We start from the raw sequence: 8,127 nt of genomic DNA, 5'->3' as shown, positions 1-8,127 counted from the left end.
AATTCAGTATTCAGAAGATAGGCCAAAATTGTATGGTAGGAGCCTTTATTTCATGAAAATATCTATTAGAAAAAGGGACGATATTGCAGTAGTAGAATAAATGGCTATGAAGTAGTAGTGCTAGGATACAGCAATAAAATGTCGTGTCAGTACTTGGGTATAAAAATTGGCATGATCTATAGATGCTGGGAGGTGACGCTCCATTGGGCTGCTGTCCTGGTGAGACTACTGTTGGAGCACTGCTCATATACTATGAGTTTTAAAGAACTGAGGGTACATAATTTTTAGGGTCCATCTATACTGGTGTACCAGTCAGTGCCCTGGCCTTTTCTCTGGTCATGAGACCAATTTACATATTTGTCAATCTTTAGCTTGCCAAGTGGGGTGGCTGATGCCAGGCACATTTTAGGAATGGTGCCCTGTTCATGATAACCCCTGGACTAAGTCTGCTTGACACTGCTGTTTTAATCTTAGGGAGGGTAAAAGCCCTGGCACTGTTCAGTCTTCTAGTATACAGGTAGAGTTAGACCATTGCCTAAGTTTAAAATTATCTCAGCTTTTTCTCCTTGAAAATGGGTCTGTGGATTTGGAATGGAAACCAAATTATTTAGCAAGAAGAACATACCAGTCTATCACAGAATCAAACTGGCAAGTGGCAAAGCTAAAATAAGCATATACGTATTTTTTTCTTTGTAGTGACTGTATTTCATTTGAACAGCTCAAAGAGAGGAAGCAGAGCTTTGTTAAAAAGCTATTGCTCATCCTCGCTGTACCACAGGATAAGACGGACGGCAGTGTTTGATTGTAAGGACCTGTGAGCTCCTTCGTGTGCATAGGAAGTGATTAAAAAAGAACAAAATCACAAGTAAAGTTCATTGGTTTTTACCCATAGCTCAGCAATGAATATCTTGTGTTATTCATTACATAATGTTTTCCCTAGTGATATCTCACATCCTTTCAGGGGTCCAGAAAAGGCTCCTTGTTGAAATGTTATTGGGGAAAGTGCCTGTTAATAAATGTTTAAATTTTAAAATGGGTCAAGTTCATTCAGTCAGGACTTTCTCTATATCTTAAATTGCATACAGGTATGCATAAACACGTACGCACACAAACACACAATTTATATTGAAAGAGTATTCACACATGTCTTAGTTGGTCATGTTATACTACCTTTGTATTTAGATGAAAATATGTGCATCTCAAGAAAATGATTAGTCTTAACTCTCTTCAACAGTTGTCTTAGGAAAAGATGCATAATCTTTTAGAGAGCTATTTCCCTTATTTGGTTATAATGCAAGCCTTTGGTGAGTTGTTCAGATTTGAACATTCAAACTCTAGAAACTTGACTCAGGACCAGGCTTTTCACCCAAGATTTTCGAGGACTTGCCAAATGTGCTCGTTTGCTCTGCTGTAATTCACGTGGCCTGTGCAGTGCATGAGATGCAGATCTGTTACCTGAGAGTACAAACAAAAGCTGTGCTCCAGCATGTGTGTGCCAGAAAGCTGATGTACCACTGTGGCTGGAATACACAGTCCTTAGGAATTACATTTAGCAAACCTCACGTTGCCTTCTTAGCAGGCTAAGCTTGCCCAATGCCTAGCTTTTCCTCTTCCTGCACCCCCTTTTTCTTTATTATTTAATTATTCCCACACCTTTAGTAATTTTCTATTAAATACATAAACTTATACAGATTGCTGTGGGCCCTCAATCATACCATCTGCGGAGAATAAGAAATGTTTATCTTGTTAAATCATGAAAACAAGGTCTTGATCCTGCAGCCCTATATCACAGTGGAAACTTTGTGCATAGGAGAAAGTCGGTAGGTCCTGCATTTTGGCCTGATATATTTCCCAGCTGAAGCAGCTGGCACGTCAATGGCTGGCTGTCATTCCCATCTTTTTTCCTGATTGTCTTCTTTCTGACACAAGCTTACCAGGTGATGGGGAACAGCCACCTGCAACATCTCATTTCAAACACCAGCGATCTTTACATGTCCATCCAACTGCTGCATAGGGCAATCGAAATTGAACACACCTTGAGCTGCCGGGCTTTAGTGTCTAGGACATTCCCTTGTGTCTCATTAACTTCAGCCCAATCATGTTGGCTATAAATACAATGGAAGAAGTGAGGGTGTTCTTTGATAAATATTGTTGCATGCCTGGATCTACTAACTTCAAGTATTTGTCTTTTAAATGGCCATTGTGTTTTTCACCCTACCTTCCATCTGATGGAAAAATATGGTGCTGATGAGGTAACACAGCCTTTATGTAAATAAGTGTGAAAAGTTATGGCACCCTATCAGTTTTCCAGAGGAAGAGAAATAAGAGATAAAGGGTCAATTTGAGCAATATTTTTGCCTAAAGAATGAGAAAGAAGCTGCATTTAACAATCTTCTTACAGAATCCCCTCAAGCATCATTAGGAGTGGCATTCACCTGACCAGACATATGCTATACATTTCTGTATCTGATCTAACAGTAATGCTTCCCTTTTAAGTCAGAAGAGAGAAAAAGAAACCTCCAAGAGCAATTGATTTAATCTTAAAGGAAGATACCTGAAATAGGCTAAACAGGCCAGGTGAATGCAAGGACCTGGCACTCAATGCCCTTTTGGTCACACTTGTTGGCTGACACAGGCTCAAATCAGCTTCAGGATGCCTCCTAGAAGAGAACTGATGTGGTCTGCTGAAGAGACTGGTGTTATTTAAAACTCTGAGTTCAGTTCACTGAAGTCAGAGCTATGAGTATTCCTCAGACAATGATGTGGATTTATGGAACATGACTTGGGTGCACACCAATCTTTAAGCTACTTCTTGGTATGTGCTCTTATTGTGGACATAGCTACAGAGACCAGAAAGGTAGGATAAGGTGCAGTTTGCCTGCACACTGTGACAAAAATATTTCTTGGATCTCCTAAACTTTGAGCTGAATAAGTTTTTTTGAGAACATTGACATTTATCCCCTTTCTGTGGTGTCACAGTAGAAGAGTTTTTTTCATTAAACATTAACTTTAATGCTCTGAGTCAGCAGACACCTACCTCATCTCCAGTTGAAAGCTCACCCAAGTAAATGCAGTTTGTCCATGCAGTCCCTAAACAGCATCCTTCACTTTGAAGAGGGAAGTAACAGTAAGTGTATTTTTTGACTCTTTGGATAGTGTCGATGAGATTGTCTTGACTGGATCCATATCACCCCCATCAGCCTCTTACCTGATTTCTTACAAACACAGGGAAAATAAGGCCATTAATGCACCACTAAAAATTAATTACAGGGAGCACTAAGATGTCCATCGGAAGAAGGAGAAAACACAATGGACAAGTAGCAATCACAGCTTAATAGATAGATGATGGTTTAGTTTGCCTTGTTATTACAGGGTATCTTGCTGAAGTAACTGTGTTTTATTTTTCCATTTGAAATAACACAGACTTTCTTCTCTATGGAAGACCTTGCTTGGTTACTATACAATGCTTTTCCTCTCCAGTACACAAAGAACTGATAGAGGTTAAGACTAGGAATTACTCAGTCTTCTTGTTCTCCCCTCTAAATAAAATAGGCCAGAGAATTATATCTAGTTAAGCCGTGTTTGGCTAAAGTGTACCTCGCTGAAGAGGAGCATGGTGGGCTTAAAAACTTCACTCTTTCATGTTCTGCTTTTACTGCATGAGCGTTGCAAAGAAGGAATAAAATGCAGAAGCAGAAGCTTTTGGTTGAGGTGTATCCCAAAGTTGCAAGAAAGCTGTTTACAAGAGATAATGGGGTTCGTTCTCCCTTACACAAGGGCCAGTTTGTGCTGCTCTTGTGATAAAAAAGGGACCACCACAGGGATGATGGATGCTTTACATACACCTTAAAGGTCTGCCTATTATCCTGAGAAAGCAATAAGAAACAGTATAAATGAGATGAATGCTTTAAGTCTCGGATGCTACTTGCAAAAGATATTAGTGATGAATCATGCATTTCTGTTGTTCTTTCTTGTGGTAATGTAAGTGTTTCTCTTGCTCCCCATCAGTCTTCTGTGCTTAATCATATCTGGGCACTTGAAGTGGCTCTTACAGAGATGCTGCTCCTGCCAGTGTGAGGTCCCTTATTCAAGTCTTGCCCTAAAGGCAAGCAGGTATTAGGCTTCTGAAAAAGCACAAGGAGATGACTTCAGACATGGCAATGTATCATCTCAGTTGTCTTTCCTTACTGAGGACTGTCTCTAGGTTTTAAAATGCCATCTGGAGCTGTGAATACACCTGTATTTGTGTTCACTCTACTCTCTGCATCTTGACAGAAGAGCACTGGGAAAGGGCACTTGTCAGGGAAACTGAGGAGAAGTCTTTGGTTCCTCACTGACCGTTCGTGATACAGCTTTCCTTACTGGCATCAGCAAATGCAAGTGAATGTCAATCTGAGTGACCTCCAACTTTCTTTTGGATTGCAGACACTCTACAACATCACTTGATTTTGTTGCCTTCAATGTGTTCTTGTTACATTCATATTAATCGAAACAAAAATTTCCCAAATCACAGGACAAGATTTAAATGGAAACAGAAAGTTTTATTCTACCAATGCAAAGACTTTGGTAGAAGCTTAGTAGTGGGGATGCTGTTAAAAAAGAAAACTGGAAAGGTGCACCTAAAAATAATTTTTCAATCTTGTTTACAGGATTTCATAGGTGTGCTAGCTATAGAGTTATTTACAACATGGAGTTTGGAGGGTTGTTTTCCAGTGTCAAGGAAGTTATTTATTCTTCTGAATTACCTTTTACCTGAAGATCACATAATGCACAAAGGAGTCTTCAAAACAGTTTCTAGCAACCCCTGTTGTGGTTTAACCCCGGCTGGCAACTAAACCCGACGCAGACACTCGCTTACTCCCTCTCAGCGAGATGGGGGAGAGAATTGGAAAAGTGAAAGTGAGAAAACTTGTGGGTTGAGATAAAGACAGTTTAATAAGTAAAGCAAATGCTGTGCACAAGCAAAGGAAACCAAGGAATTCATTCACCACTTCCCATGGCAGGCAGGTGTTCAGCCATCCCCAGGAAAGCAGGGCTCCATCACATGTAAAGGTGACTTGGGAAGACAAACGTCATCACTCCAAATGTCCCTCTTATTCCTTCTTTTTCCCCCAGCCCCTTATAGGCTGAGCATGACGTCATACGGTATAGAATATCCCTTTGGTCAGCTGGGGTCAGCTGTCCCATCTGTGTCCCCTCCCAAATTCTCGTGCACCCCCAGCTACTCGCTGGTGGGGTGGGGTGAGGAGCAGAAAAGGCCTTGGCTCTGTGTAAGCACTGCTCAAGAATAAAAAAAAAAAATCTCTATATTAACAACGTTTTCAGCACAAATCCAAAACAGAGCCTCATACTAGCTACTATGAAGAAAATTAACTCTATCCCAGCCAAAACCAGCACACCCCTTCTATGTTCATCCATCAGTGGAGATAAAATTTAAGTGGACTTTCAGCTCTGGATGGAAGTCTTGATCACCTGTGAATGTGCACAGATTCTGTAATGTGCTGATTTCCCTCATTAGTTTCACCCTTCCTGGCAAGTAATATGAATTTTCTCTACTAATTCTTTTCTTCCTAACAGTTTCATTTACGTAGTGGCCTTCCACCCCCTGCCCCTGCCCTGCCCCCCCGCCCCCCCCCAGCTTCCCTTGCTTCCAAACACCACCTTGTAGAAAGTATTTGCTCAACATATACAAGGTATTTTTCTGGGCTTATGCACAGATCACATGTACCACTTTAATAATTTAAATGATCAACTTAGGTGCCTCAGTTTGCATATGGGTGGGGATCTGTTTCCCTGTGAGGAATAACAGCAAAAAAAAAGCGCTTTTGAGAAATCGTGGCTCTAGAGAACTATGACATCAGGTGACGTAACTGCAATGGTAAGTGTCTTTGTCTCTTTGCCTTACAGTTGATTTACAATCCCTGTATTGTGGCCCATGAACTTCTGTTCCTCATATCAAGTTTTAAGGTGTCTGTTCCGTTATCTGTAAATGTTGTTTGTGATTTCCATTTCCCTGTTTGCTGAAAACTAAAGAAACCCCTTTGAGCTTTATAAATCCTCTTGTTTTTCCCCGCAATGGTCTTTTAAGGTTACAGTTTTGCTCAGTACTGAGTACTTTTCTCTGCTATTTCTGCAAAGGTCCTGTGTGCTCCATTTGCTGTAAGGAAAGGCCACATCACTGGAGTGATGACTACGGGAAAATTGGCATGCTTTCTGTTTCAGGAAAGGGGCCTGTTCCCATCTCTTCCTCTTCATCGTGCCCGCCTATTGAGAAGGTTAAGTACTTCTCTCTCCACTAAATCTTGCAGAGTACACAAATGGTACAGAAATCTTAAGTGAGCTACATAATGTTAAGTTTGCCGCAATAATTGCAGTGCATGCATGAAGAGTCAAAGAGGGCGGTGAGGGAATATTCCTCAATGAAAAGATGTGCTAGCTTCAATTTCCCGAGCTAATATAGCTCCCAGTGCTACTTTTGTACAGCAATCCATCCACAGCAGCCAGACCGGAGAGGGTGTCTGCAGACTGAGACTATAGGAAACAGGCTCCAGGGAGGTGATCCCAGAAGACCTCCTGCTATGTGTGGCACTCTCATCATTTATATAAACATCAGCCTCTCAGAGGCCGAGATGTAATGTTCTTCATGGCACAGCAGCAAGGTGCCGTTTAGTGGCAATGCATGAAATAATTGGTCTGACCTCCATGAGGATTTGTCAAGACAGACAGATAGTAAATATCTGATTTAGATGACTCGATGAGTGCTGTAAACTCTGAGCCACAGCACAAGTTAAAACCCGAAATAAACTGTGCATTTTGTACATATGTTAACACTGATCTGCAAGTTCTAATCAGTCTGACCTTGGCACAAGTCGCGGATGTAGGTAGAACAATCAGTACATAAATAATTCCTACAAGAAACTCCCCTGTTGTTTGTTTTTCCTATGTACAACTAACATCTCCTTCAGTTGTCTGAATATTAGGCAAGTAGGGACTTCTTTGTTTGTAGCTTGAATGCTGACCAAATGGAAGACATGATTTGTGACCTTCATAATTAATTTACATGACTGTGTTTTAGTTAACAGGAAGTAGGTACTAAATCACTGAATACCCAGAAGTAGTCCTGTGCTATTGAACTGACGAGATGAATTTATTATTTCCTTGCAACGGGCCAAACACAAATTCAATGAACAACTGCAACCCAACTTACTATCTAAAATACAACACCCCTTCCGGGACAAGCCAACACTGGAGGTACTACAATGAATTGAGAGCAAATAAATATGGGCATATAAGAAAAAATAATTTCATGGAAAAGTCCAGTCTCTGAAGTGTTCATCCCAATCTGTGAAAGATACAATTTTTCATGCCATAATTCATTAGATGCCACATTCTTCTTAGACACTTGCCAGGTACACCTGAAACATATGCTTACCAGCATTAAATAACTCATATAAGGCTGGATAAAAATCTTTTGTACTGGTTTGTTTGACTGATCTGTCCAGCTAGATCTGCAATGACTGTTAGTGTGGGGCTACTGGAATAATATAAGCTCCAAAGATTTAAGATTGGCTTTTGACATATTATGATCAATATTATGTCAAAGTGGTCTGGATCATTGTGTTTCAAAAGCATTCATCCTTATGTTTATTGATTACATAACGGAGGGTACAAGGCCCATCCAGGAGGCAGGGCAAGAAACAAGGTACACTGAGATGAGACAGGCTGAGCCAAAATGGGGCTCCTAGGGCCATGGGCAGGTGGTGAGAAGCTTCAAGAGAGGCTGGTCAGGACCATTAAAGCCTATGAGTGTCCTCAGTGCCCTAAAATCTCCTCAAAGCTCATAATTAAATACTAGGCTTGGACGGTCATTCATATTTCTCTTGATTTTTGCCTGTCCAGCAAACTTTCTATATTTTTGGATGGCATCTGCCTTACCTCATGGTTTGTCTCCCTGCCTTCATATTCCACTGCTTGCTTTCATTTCAGTTTTCCCTCCTGGTTCTTTATGCATTTCCTTTTCTCCCTTTCTCTCCTCTCTCCGTTCCCATTTATAAGCTGATTTCCTCATGAACACTCACCCACTACAATCTGTGGAAGAAGCACGCTGGCTGCTTCCAACACATTATT

This window comes from Grus americana, chromosome 3, assembly GCF_028858705.1.
Source record: "Grus americana isolate bGruAme1 chromosome 3, bGruAme1.mat, whole genome shotgun sequence".
Classification (NCBI taxonomy): domain Eukaryota; kingdom Metazoa; phylum Chordata; class Aves; order Gruiformes; family Gruidae; genus Grus; species Grus americana.
The sequence above is the reverse complement of the archived record's forward strand: the minus strand, read 5'-3'. Positions refer to the sequence as shown.